The sequence below is a fragment of the Pseudophryne corroboree genome, chromosome 9 (genome assembly GCF_028390025.1).
Source record: "Pseudophryne corroboree isolate aPseCor3 chromosome 9, aPseCor3.hap2, whole genome shotgun sequence".
Lineage (NCBI taxonomy): Eukaryota > Metazoa > Chordata > Amphibia > Anura > Myobatrachidae > Pseudophryne > Pseudophryne corroboree.
The window spans coordinates 351,014,387-351,027,773 of NC_086452.1; the positions used below are offsets into that span (position 1 = coordinate 351,014,387).

A 13,387-nucleotide genomic window follows, 5' to 3' on the forward strand; every position below is an offset into this window, starting at 1 on the left:
CACTATACGCTATCTACGTAAGAAGTACCGTAAGGGTACGCAAGTTGTGTAGCGTTCGCTCAACCGTAGTCGAGGCGCTCAAGCGTCACGTTCGCTTACGGCCCAGTGATCACAGGCAGGCACGCTATTGGCTGCCGACTAACGTAATGATTCGCTATAGCGTAGCGTACGCTCGGGACCACGAGGAGATCACCAGCGGTGCAGACGCTTACAACGTTTAAACCTTTATATCTATACCTTTAACGATGAGATACACAGTATACCTTAGTGTGGAGACAGAGTGTAAGTGCAACCTGGTGTAACCTGATTAACTACAAAGCTGCTTGAGCGTCACCGACGCTCAGAGAATACTTAACCCTTATAAAGAATACACAGATACCTGGGCTTAGGGTCCAAAACCTATTATATGTATTATAACTATTATACTTGCAAAAGGAATCACAGTACAAATGATACACTACAATATAACATAAACCAACTAACCAGATAAACTAGACAGGAAATACAATACAATATAATTAAAGGAAAATACGAGAGAAAGAGTAGAGAGAGAGAGAGAGAGAGAGAGAGAGAGAGAGATGGCTCACAGTAAGACAATATGATTACGGAGAAAACTTACGCACAAGGGGAACGATCGCATGCGCCTCGATATCCAGCTCCCGATTATCAGCAATGAGAACCGTTGAAGAGAGTGCACTGGATACGGTCGGCCTGCCTATTTATGCCCCACACACAATACAATTCAATGGGCCCTACAATCTCATTGTTCATTGGACACAGGAATTCGGCTTCGCATTATAACAAAAGGTCATAGGTTGATTCATACAGGTGGGCTGTGACTATTTCCAACTGCTCAGGTGGGAGGGAAACTGGGTTTCCCGCCGCATGGGTAATAAAGTGCAAATAAAGTAAATGTTTATAAACTTCTTATGTCCATAACTATTCGCACGAGCGATTGATCTGTTTCAAACCAACACCGGAATATTTCTAATTAAATATTCTTCCGATGGATACTAAACACCACTGTATTACTCCTGTCTGACCCTTCGTATCAAACAAAGAGGGATTCCTCTGTTCATAAACATTCTATATTAACCAAACTTTCAGAATCTATCAAAGGGACCATGATCTACAAAATACATTATTAGTGAAAATATGTAATGATTGAGTCGCACGCTACGATCGCATAAACTCTACCGTAAATACGCATACCATGCGCCTGCGGGTGCCCGCGACTGTGAGTATGCGCACGTACGGGAGAGCGTACGCACGCGCAGCACGGACCTGTGTGAGGTGCAAATATGGTAGTGTGCATAGAGATATTTTTCTGACTTTGACAGTCCACCCTTTGGCAGTCAATAATAACTGCCACCTTCTAAAACATTTCAAAAGGAGAAAAATATATGTCAGGGGTTAATTCATTTCCATGGTTGGGTAAGGGAGGAGAGAGGAGTAAGTGGGAAGAGGGTATGACCTAGTGAGATAGCAGAAGCATGTGTGTATGAGTCCATGTTTGGGGGGTCATGTATCATCGTGCCGTACGTGTTGTAAATCAAGCTTCGAGGTATTGCGAAGTATACATTTGAATTCCTTCTTATCCCGTGGTACGGGTCTGTGGATGGGCTGTCAAACTTTACCGAGCTCTTTTCGGATTTTGAACAAAATGGGGAGCACATTTTAGTTGATGATACATGAATGGGGGAATATGTGATTGCTGATATCTGTGCCTGTATTCCCTATACTATGTGTGTCATTACCTGAGGGTTGTAGAAATGAAGAAAAGACATAATTACGGTAAATGCGGTGGTATTCTATGTCAGGTTAATGTACATCTGTCGGTTGAAGTTTTGTTCGGTATCAGTTGAAAGTCGTCTTCTTTGCGCTGTGTTGCCCATTAGGTGTGAGCAAAAAGCTTTGTCAATGCCATTAGATTTACAAAAAATGTTGGGCTAGTGTAAGTTTAAGAATTCTAGGGAAACTGGGGATCCATGGCAAAGTTCATCAAATGTCCGTATCTCAAGTGGTCAAAACTTCTTCTTTGGTCTATCCGTTGTCTGTATAGCGTCTCGTCAACTTCCTCGTCCAAGGGGGTCTTTTTATCTTGGAGAAAAGCAGAAAAACAGGTGAAAGAAACGGACCGAAGAAATCGCATTTTCATCACATCATTGTTTCTATCATTGGGTCATAAATCAAATCCAGGTTAATTACAGTTTCCTCACTCCTCAAACTCATTACCTTAGTACGACGATTGCACCTCATTAAAGCCTGACCGCATCTAAATATCAAACCGATCGTTATGATAACACCTAAGATACATAGGAGAAACTTCCCAACATCCATTATGACACCTTAAGCCCAGTCTCCTAAACCAGAGAACCAATTTCGCGGGTTCAACCATGACACCCAACCAGTCAGCTCATTATCTACAGCAGCAAGAGTGAGATTGTGTCTTCGGCGAAATTCCCACTTCAATTGGAGAATATCGTCCATCTTTTGGTCTATGACCTCGACCGGATCCTCGGTGCTATTCGTGATATACGTGCAACACTTCACGCCGTACTGTGTTGCCAATGTAACACAATATCCGCCTGTCACTGCTGTGAGGTAATTAAGAACCATTCTATGCTGCACCAGTTCTGTTTTATAAGCTTGAAGTTCCCTTCCAGTATATCTAAACGTGTCATCATACATTTCAGTGATATTATCTAACAAATTTGCGAGCGCCGATATGTATTTATAATTTAGCACTCCTCTAGCGGTGCGGGTGAAATCTAACGCGATTAAGAATTGAATCCCGGTGGATTCACTTATCAGATCAGAGGCCGGATGCTCTGTCTTCTCTATCAGGTGCCTTTTAACAACGTGCTCGTAATGGGTGTGAGTCTGTATCTGTAGGCATTCTGGGCACCACGATGTATGTCTTTCATTTTGTCATGTGTTACAGTCATTACTTCAGGCAATACTTTTCCAATATAACACAATCCTTCAGAGTTTGGGGCAAGCCACTTGCACGCCTTTCTCCCGCATATGAAATATGCATCATCGGGGAGAACATATGGGACGGAGAAGGACATAACCATATTACACACCTTCCAGGTGAAATCTCCTAACCCTAATTCTTCCATCTGCTTAATACACGTATCAGGTTGTACGATATGTGCACAGTATCCTGGTGATACTTCTCCAACTCTCGTAATCCTATTTCCTAAGGTGTACCTATACCGGAAAGATTTTCCTCTACTGGCTATGTGGCGTACAAGCTCTGTATCTGTAGGCATTCTATCTGCTCTATGCGAAAAGGTCATGGTGTGGTTACTCCATGACACTTCCCAATTTCCCGGCTTTCTGGGATTGGAGATGTTGAAACATAATAGGGACCTATCCACATGGTATTGGTGGAGCTTCAAACTAGGAGGGCTGGAGATATTAAACCTCCTGTCCACCGGTCTCCCACCATTTAACTCAAGTACCTCCCCTATCGTTAAAGGAAATGGTACTAGCCCTGATTTGCTATGACCTTGAGGTACTTGAGAGCATACCCAACAATCTGTTTTGTTTAACACATTACCCACTAAGGAGTGATAGTCACTCAATGGATGCCGGTCCATATGGATATTAAAACTGGATTGGCATTTCTTAATGCACCCATCTTCAATGACATTGTTACAGAGCCTACAGATACAGTTTTCTTCAGCTAACAATCCGTCACAATTCCTTCTATGGTCAATGCTGTCGGATCGTTTTCTGATACTCGCCTTTGCTTGTTGGTTAGGTTGATCTTGGAAAACTACGCCTCCATCTTTATCATCAGAACCCATTCCAGAACCTCTATCGACCTCCATGGTACTCTCGCCGGAACAGACTGCTCTGGTCAACATCATGGTCAACAGGAAAATCCGGATCACAGTCTCTTGGGGCAAGTCCATCTTATAGGAGGAAATGGAGAAGAATGAGAAGGAGGAAAAAGAAATTTGAGGGAGAGGGGATGGGAAGTGGAGGAAAATAATAAAAGGGAGTGGGGAGTCGACAACAGCTCTCGGTCTTCAAGGCTCAGGTGCCGCCTCAGTCCTCCTGGAACAGACACTCCAGTGATACAACCTCTACCGTCTGTTCCTTATCACGGGACTTCTCTGGATCAGCAACCTTCTTGCAGTGGGATGAATGGACCCAAGTCTCTCTCTCAGCAACCTTCAATGCTGTAGTGCTAGTCAATAAGACCTGGTATGGTCCTTCCCATCTATCAATAAGGCAACCTGAGCGTAGAAAATTCCGTATCATTACATAATCCCCAGGTTCAATGTCATGACAATTACTATCAGGTAGATCAGGAATCACCAACTTCAGATTATCATTTTGATTCCTTAACTGTTTACTCATGTTAATCAAGTACTTTACAGTTACTTCATTGTTACATTTCAAATCATCCTGAGGGTTAATCATAACATGCGGTTGTCGACCAAACAAGATTTCAAAGGGAGACAGATTAAGAGGGGACCTGGGAGTGGTTCTGATACTGTACAATACAATGGGTAAAGCTTCTGGCCATGTCAATCCTGTCTCTGCCATCACTTTACTCAATTTATTTTTAATAGTGCTGTTCACTCTTTCGACCTTCGCACTCGCCTGTGGACGGTACGGAGTGTGCAGCTTGCTATCAATTCCCATCAACTTACACATTCCTTGAAAGACATCACCTGTAAAATGGGTACCCCTATCACTTTCGATTATTCTAGGGATACCATATCTACATACAAATTCCTGCACAATTTTCTTAGCAGTAAACATAGCGGTATTTGTAGCCGCAGGAAATGCTTCGACCCAATTTGAGAAAACATCTATACAAACAAGTACATATTTCAAATTCCGACAAGGGGGTAATTGTATAAAGTCAATTTGTATTACCTGGAAAGGGCCGCCGGCAGGTGGGATATGGGATGGTTCTGTAGGTATTGCCTTTCCAATATTCTTTCTCAAACAGGTAAGGCATGACATTGCTCTTTTACTCGCATGAGAGGAGAATCCTGGGGCGCACCAGTATGCTCTCACCAATTTGCACATCCCTTCCTTGCCTAGATGAGTCAGCCCGTGAGCTGCTTCAGCCAGACATGGAAGATATGCTCTGGGGGCCACTGGTTTACCATGTCCATCCGTCCAGAGTCCTGAGGACTCCTGGCCACATCCCTTTGCCTTCCAGACTGCCTTTTCCTGTGTGGAACACAAATTTTGCATTTCACACAACTTCTGTGTGTTAATGGTATTAAATACCATCAATTGTGTGGTGTCTGTCTGTATGGGGGTAGCAGCTGCTAACTTAGCAGCTTCGTCTGCTCGGCTGTTACCAAGTGATACCGGGTCTTGGCTATATGTGTGTGCTTTACACTTGATAACAGCCACTCTGTCGGGTTCCTGTATCGCTGTTAGAAGCCTTTTTATGTGAGCTGCATGCGCTACCGGTGTACCAGCTGCCGTCATGAAATTTCTGAGGCGCCATAGGGCTCCGAAATCATGGACTACCCCGAATGCGTATCTAGAATCGGTGTAGATATTGGCTGACTTACCTTTAGCTAATTCACATGCTCTGGTTAGGGCGACCAGTTCAGCAACCTGGGCTGAGTGAGGTGGGCCTAGCGGTTCCGCTTCTATGGTGTCTTGGTCATCTACGACTGCATATCCAGTACACAAGTCTCCCGAGTCTGACTGTCTATGGCAACTACCGTCCGTGTAGAACGTGAGTTCTGCATCTTCCAGTGGGTTGTCACTGATGTCAGGCCTTGCGGTAAAATTTTGGGTCAAATATTCCATACAATCATGTGTATCTTCCTTTGTATTAAATCCTCCTTCCCCATCACTCTCACCTTCCACCCTTTGTGCCTGACCAGGCACACCTGGGAGATACGTTGCAGGATTTAATGCACTGCATCTCCTTATGGTGATGTTTACGGGGGCCATTAGTGCCAATTCCCATCTTGTAAACCTCGCTGATGAGACGTGTCTGGTTTGGGCAGAATTCAATAAGGCTGATACTGCATGTGGCGTATGGATTGTGAGGTTGTGGCCTAGCATGACATCTTCGCTTTTTGTCACTAGCAATGCTATCGCAGCAACGCTTCGCAAGCATGTGGGGAGGGATCGCGCTACCGTGTCTAGCTGAGCGCTGTAGTATGCAACTGGCCTGCTGGCATCACCGTGTTTTTGGGTTAGTACACCTGCCGCGCAACCAGCACTTTCTGTTCCGTATAGTTCAAAGGGTTTCCCATAGTCTGGCATACCTAGTGCTGGTGCCTGCGTTAGGCACTGTTTGAGTCTCTCAAATGCTGTTTCGGACTCGTCTGTATGCGAAATCCTATCAGGTTTGTTTGAGGAGACCATTTCCTGCAAAGGTAACGCCAAAATGGAAAACCCTGGGATCCAATTACGGCAATACCCACACATTCCTAAAAACGTTCTGATCTGTTGCTGGGTTTGTGGCAGAGTCATGTCTCTAATTGCTTGGATTCTATCAGCGGTCAGGTGTCTCAGTCCTTGTGTTAGACAGTGTCCCAAATATTTTACCTTAGTTTGGCATAATTGTAACTTGTCTTTGGAAACCTTGTGTCCTGTGTCTGAAAGATGAAACAGGAGCTGTTTCGTATCCTTCAGAGATGCTTCCAGTGAATCTGAACACAGTAGTAAATCGTCCACATACTGTATCAATACTGATCCACTGTCTGGTTGGAAAGACTGTAAACAGTCATGCAAAGCCTGAGAAAATATACTTGGACTATCTATGAAACCTTGGGGTAATCGAGTCCACGTGTATTGGACTCCTCTGTATGTGAATGCAAACAAATATTGGCTGTCAGGGTGCAGAGGTACCGAAAAGAAAGCGGAGCAGAGGTCAATAACAGTGAAAAATTTGGCAGTGGGAGGGATTTGCATTAGGATGACAGCTGGATTTGGCACTACGGGGAACTGACTCTCAACTATTTTGTTAATCCCCCTTAGATCCTGCACTAGTCTGTAACCCCTCCCCCCACTCTTTTTCACAGGGAAGATGGGACTATTAGCAGTGCTGGACGTTCTTACCAGAATGCCCTGTTGTAGCAAGCGCTCTATTACTGGGTAAACTCCTAACTCCACCTCTGGCTTCAGAGGGTACTGTGGGATTTTTGGAGCTATCCTACCATCTTTTACTTGTACAACTACTGGAGCTACGTTTGCCATTAATCCAGTGTCTTGTCCAAAGTGACTCTGGTATCTGAGATGTCATCTCTTCTATTTGGGATGGATTCCTATTTGTCATAATGGTATGTGACATTAATTTTGATGGGGAGTCTAACATGTCTCGCACTTCCTGAGCGTGTTTCTCAGGTATGTCCAAGAATACACCTTCAGGAGTACAATAAATGACGCACCCCATTTTACACAGTAAGTCTCTTCCCAGGAGATTGGTTGGTGCCGATGCAGCCAGCAAAAAGGAATGCTTGGTATGCAAAGGCCCTATTGTAATCTCGGCTGGTTTGCTAACAGGGTAGTGCTGGACTACTCCTGTTACTCCCATGGCTGGAATTGTCCTACCAGTGGTTCTCATGCCCACTGTCGAATTTATCACTGACTTGGCCGCCCCTGTGTCTGGTGATGTTTCTATCGTGATCAATAGCAGCCTCTCTCAAAGTAGCCACAGACAGACCTCGCCAACATGGTTGTGTGGTCTGTACCCTAGTCTTCAATGACTCTTTTAAACCATCCATCAGTACCGATACTGCTACTTCCCGATGGTTTGTGTCTGTTTTAATGTCCTCTATGCCCGTGTATTTTGCCATTTCTAATAATGCTCTGTGAAAATACTCTGCAGCTGTCTCTGACTCCTTCTGTTTAATGGAGAATATCTTATTCCATTTAGCTACTGCTGGGAAATACTCTTTTAGCTGCAAGTTTATTCTTTTCACATTATCTTGGTTGTACACATCTGTAAGAGGTACATCATGATCTAGTCCGCAATCAGCTAAAAATTGAGTTGCGTCGACATTTGAGGGTAAACATGCTCTCAGCAATATCTGCCAGTCTTTATTGTTGGGCTCTGCAGTGTTACCTAAGTCTCTGATGTATTTTTGACTGGCAACTAAGTCTTTTCTAGGGTCAGGAAATTCAGACACTATGGTCCTTAATTCCATTCGGGAAAATGGAGTGTACATGGCAATGTTCCTAATGGGAGTGGCTCCTGATGCGTCTGTTTTCCCATTTGGCACTGCTATTACTCTAACAGGTGTAATTCTAACAACCTCATTCTGTGTAGATTCTACAGGCTGTGGTGAAATAGTCTCAGCATAATGCATGGTGCCGTACTTACCAGTTGATACGACCTCACCTATCCCTCCGCTAGGGGCCTTTACTAATCTCGTGGGTGGAGCTGTGCCTACTGTGGTCTCTGCTATGGTGGCTGCTAGAGAGAGCGCTGAAATCGTTGCCGATTCGTCCTCTTGATCACACTCCTGAGGAAAGTTCAAAACAGGGTACAACTTGCACGGGTTAATACTTGCATGGGTTAATGGGTTAACATTATCATTAACATTTACACAGTTACTAAGTGATTTTGTGTTACACCTTAGTGCGTCTTTCTCCGCAATCAACTTCTCTCCTGATATATATGGTGGCGGTGGGGCCGTGGCAATCAGTTTTCTGTTAGAGCCAGATCCCGCCGCCTGAGCCAAACCTCTCTGTATCTCACCTTCCTGTTGCCACAACTGTAAATAATCATAATGCTGGATTCGTCTCTTTGTTGATTTTATGAGACATATCCTCCTCCTTAAATTTTGTAACACTTCTGAGCTGAAGCTCCCTACTCTTGGGAATTTCTCCCCCGTCATGTACAGTCATTCTCTCCCATTCATCACATAAAGTTTCTGTGTGACTTCCATATTTCTCACACATTATATACCTGGCCGACCCAATTGGTCGGACCACTGAATCAACCCGAACCGAGGTTGATCGCCCCCTACCTGAACAAGTGGCCCCCATAGTTCGAAAGTGTTGCTTTATTTAGCCAACCCTTTACGCAAAACCAAATGTCAACAATAGGCTGACGGTGGCGGTTTACCGAGTACCCCCACTCACTCGCCCACGCCGACCAATACGACCTGATCACACCGATATGGTGCTGGCGTACTCGACCTAGGGCCCCTGCGACCTGAACCTCTATTTACTGGAACCTGCGAGGGTTATCCGAAGAACACTTACTCTTTCCAGTAACTATTGGTTGCTGGATAGTTCCTGAGTGAGCAGCAAACTTCCCTTAAAAAAAAAAATTACACAAATCACGTTAGAGTGTACAGATAGCGTTTGTGACCCCTTTACTCTAATGGTATTAGGTCAGATTACTAACTACTGCACACACTTACGTGCGGTCCAGTCGTTCAGTACACAAACAACTAAGCTTATGTACGGAAAGACCAATGGAATCGAAACTTACGACTGCGAATTCCTTCAGCCAGAGCTTATATGGCCTATATGGGTGTTGCACCAACCCTTTTCGGTGTTGTGCCTGTGAACTGTATAGCGGACTTCCTTGTCGGCTGTACCTGGACCTCCTGGTCTGCTATGACCTCCTGGTCTTGTTACAGTATGACCTCCTGGTCTTGTTACAGTATGACCTCCTGGTCTGCTATACTCTAATGCTCAAAATTGTATATTTAACCAGAGATGCCTCCCTAGCCACCGTGCACGTCACTTACACGCATGTACCTCACGAGTACTCGACTTTTCTTGTGGTTCAACCTTTAAAAATTGTAAAAACACTCACTCATCACATGTACACTTTTGTTTCTATTTCTATTTCTGCGCAGAAATTTTTCTTTAGATCAGGTGTGTTACCAATTAGGAGCAGGATCTGTTAATTAAATTTCGGACACCCAAAAATAGACTTGCGTTATTTCTCGCCTCGCGTTATTTATCGCTTTGCGTTATTTATCAACTTATCGTGACTTGAGCTACGTGGGCGTAACTGGACGCTCCATTGCGTAATATACGCTGCGTGCGTCGGCCTTTGGATTGCGTACGCAAGTCTTTGTTAGAGACACGTATACGCAAAGCAAAGATCCACCGTAACACAATTTATACTTTTATCAATGTAGATGATCCTTGATCATCTACCACACAACACACTGACTTCGCCTTATCTCCCAGGCAAAACTGTGTGTTTGTCTATCCTTTAACTATGTTATCTATTCTTAAACTATGAAATAACGGCAACTCTCTTTTAGCACTTCTATCAACTATAAAACTGGCAGACAGGAGAGTGATATACGAAAATGAAAAAGAAAAAGAAATGCAGATATATATGTGTGCGTGCGTGTGTACGCAAGACAGAAAAATAAACAGTTTTTTTTTTTAAAAGACACTAGCGTTTTGTTCTTACCTCCGGTTCCCGGATTCCTTCAGCACTCTTTACCTAAGCGAAGCAGACGCTTATCCTGTCAGCACTACAAGGGATACAACCTCCCGCCCTTTGCTGAGGGATAATGTCTGCTGATCTACCTAGTGCAGATATGTGAAGGACGGGCGAGCCGCCAATTGATAAAGCTAACTTTTTATCGTATATAAAACACTTTAAGAGGTCTAAGAACACTATACGCTATCTACGTAAGAAGTACCGTAAGGGTACGCAAGTTGTGTAGCGTTCGCTCAACCGTAGTCGAGGCGCTCAAGCGTCACGTTCGCTTACGGCCCAGTGATCACAGGCAGGCACGCTATTGGCTGCCGACTAACGTAATGATTCGCTATAGCGTAGCGTACGCTCGGGACCACGAGGAGATCACCAGCGGTGCAGACGCTTACAACGTTTAAACCTTTATATCTATACCTTTAACGATGAGATACACAGTATACCTTAGTGTGGAGACAGAGTGTAAGTGCAACCTGGTGTAACCTGATTAACTACAAAGCTGCTTGAGCGTCACCGACGCTCAGAGAATACTTAACCCTTATAAAGAATACACAGATACCTGGGCTTAGGGTCCAAAACCTATTATATGTATTATAACTATTATACTTGCAAAAGGAATCACAGTACAAATGATACACTACAATATAACATAAACCAACTAACCAGATAAACTAGACAGGAAATACAATACAATATAATTAAAGGAAAATACGAGAGAAAGAGTAGAGAGAGAGAGAGAGAGAGAGAGAGAGAGAGATGGCTCACAGTAAGACAATATGATTACGGAGAAAACTTACGCACAAGGGGAATGATCGCATGCGCCTCGATATCCAGCTCCCGATTATCAGCAATGAGAACCGTTGAAGAGAGTGCACTGGATACGGTCGGCCTGCCTATTTATGCCCCACACACAATACAATTCAATGGGCCCTACAATCTCATTGTTCATTGGACACAGGAATTCGGCTTCGCATTATAACAAAAGGTCATAGGTTGATTCATACAGGTGGGCTGTGACTATTTCCAACTGCTCAGGTGGGAGGGAAACTGGGTTTCCCGCCGCATGGGTAATAAAGTGCAAATAAAGTAAATGTTCATAAACTTCTTATGTCCATAACTATTCGCACGAGCGATTGATCTGTTTCAAACCAACACCGGAATATTTCTAATTAAATATTCTTCCGATGGATACTAAACACCACTGTATTACTCCTGTCTGACCCTTCGTATCAAACAAAGAGGGATTCCTCTGTTCATAAACATTCTATATTAACCAAACTTTCAGAATCTATCAAAGGGACCATGATCTACAAAATACATTATTAGTGAAAATATGTAATGATTGAGTCGCACGCTACGATCGCATAAACTCTACCGTAAATACGCATACCATGCGCCTGCGGGTGCCCGCGACTGTGAGTATGCGCACGTACGGGAGAGCGTACGCACGCGCAGCACGGACCTGTGTGAGGTGCAAATATGGTAGTGTGCATAGAGATATTTTTCTGACTTTGACAGTTGTCACAAGTCCATTGCGGTACATGCACAGTCAGCTAATAATCTCTCGACTGCAAAACATTAGGTTTGCATTAGAGATGAGCGGGTTCGGTTTCTCTGAATCCGAACCCGCCAGAACTTCATGTTTTTTTTCACGGGTCCGAGCGACTCGGATCTTCCCGCCTTGCTCGGTTAACCCGAGCGCGCCCGAACGTCATCATGACGCTGTCGGATTCTCGCGAGGCTCGGATTCTATCGCGAGACTCGGATTCTATATAAGGAGCCGCGCGTCGCCGCCATTTTCACACGTGCATTGAGATTGATAGGGAGAGGACGTGGCTGGCGTCCTCTCCGTTTAGAATTAGAATAGATTAGAGAGACACTTGATTTACTAATTTTGGGGAGCATTAGGAGTACTCAGTAGTGTACAGTGCAGAGTTTTGCTGATAGTGACCAGTGACCACCACTTTTATTTATAATCCGTTCTCTGCCTGAAAAAAGCGATACACAGCACACAGTGACTCAGTCAGGGCCGGCAACAGAAATCTTGGGGCCCGGTACACTGAGATCTCTGCGGGCCCCCCACCCCCTCCCCAACCCCCCCTTTATCTCAGACCCAGACATCCCTACCTGCAAACCTAATCCTCCCCCCACGGCCTAACCCTCCCCCCGCAGCCTTACCCTAAACCTCCTTGGCATACTTACGTTCGGGATTCCGGCAGTTGGGATGCCGGCGTTACCATTCTGACTGCTTGGATCCCAACTACATTCCGCAGGCAACAGTCCTTTCAGAAGCTAAAATGGTAAATAAATACAATCCAGGCACTTGAAATGGTATGTTTGCTGTAAGCTGCCATCATAAAAAAGGGGGTAGTCAGACCCACAATAAACAATATATAAAAACAAAGAGGTGGTGGAGCCGATAAATTATTTATTGACTGGATAGAACAATATTAAAAGAAGTATATGTTTAATATACAAAACATTGTAAAAACAACAATGGCATTAATCAATAAAATAAATCTCACATAACATAAACACCCTGGATAAGCATATTTAACATACAATTCTATTAATATTGTTCTATCCAGTGAGTCAAGAAATCATTTATCAGCTCCTTTCAGAAGCCTAGTTCCAAAGCCCCAATATCCTGGAGAGCCAAGAGCGCACACTTACCAGTATATATAGCCGCACGCCATCCAGACAAGGCTCCGAGTCTCCACAAGCTGACAGCCTGCCGAGGCTGTTTTATTCCTCAGTCTGTCTGCGAGCCGCACCGGCCTTGCGGTCTCTATAGCCGCACCGCAGTCCCGCTCCTGCTTGGCTGCTCCTCACAGCAGAGACACAGGGCGGACGGGGAGGAGAGAAGTGGAAGACGCAGCGGTGTCGTGCATAGCTGTGCGCGACGTCTCAGCACACGGGGACTTCGGGAGTTCCGGACAGCTGACCTGGGGGTCTGGGAGCTTCACA

At 44.6% G+C, this 13,387-nt stretch overlaps 2 protein-coding genes across 5 annotated transcripts in view; one reads left to right on the forward strand and one right to left on the reverse strand.

Moving 5' to 3' along the window:
* The window catches only part of NCF4 (neutrophil cytosolic factor 4), a 554,470-nt gene that overhangs the window by 382,843 nt on the left and 158,240 nt on the right, over positions 1-13,387 (reverse strand). The window lies entirely within an intron of this gene.
* The window catches only part of PVALB (parvalbumin), a 408,212-nt gene that overhangs the window by 17,292 nt on the left and 377,533 nt on the right, over positions 1-13,387 (forward strand). The gene's annotated exons all lie outside the window — the stretch shown is intronic.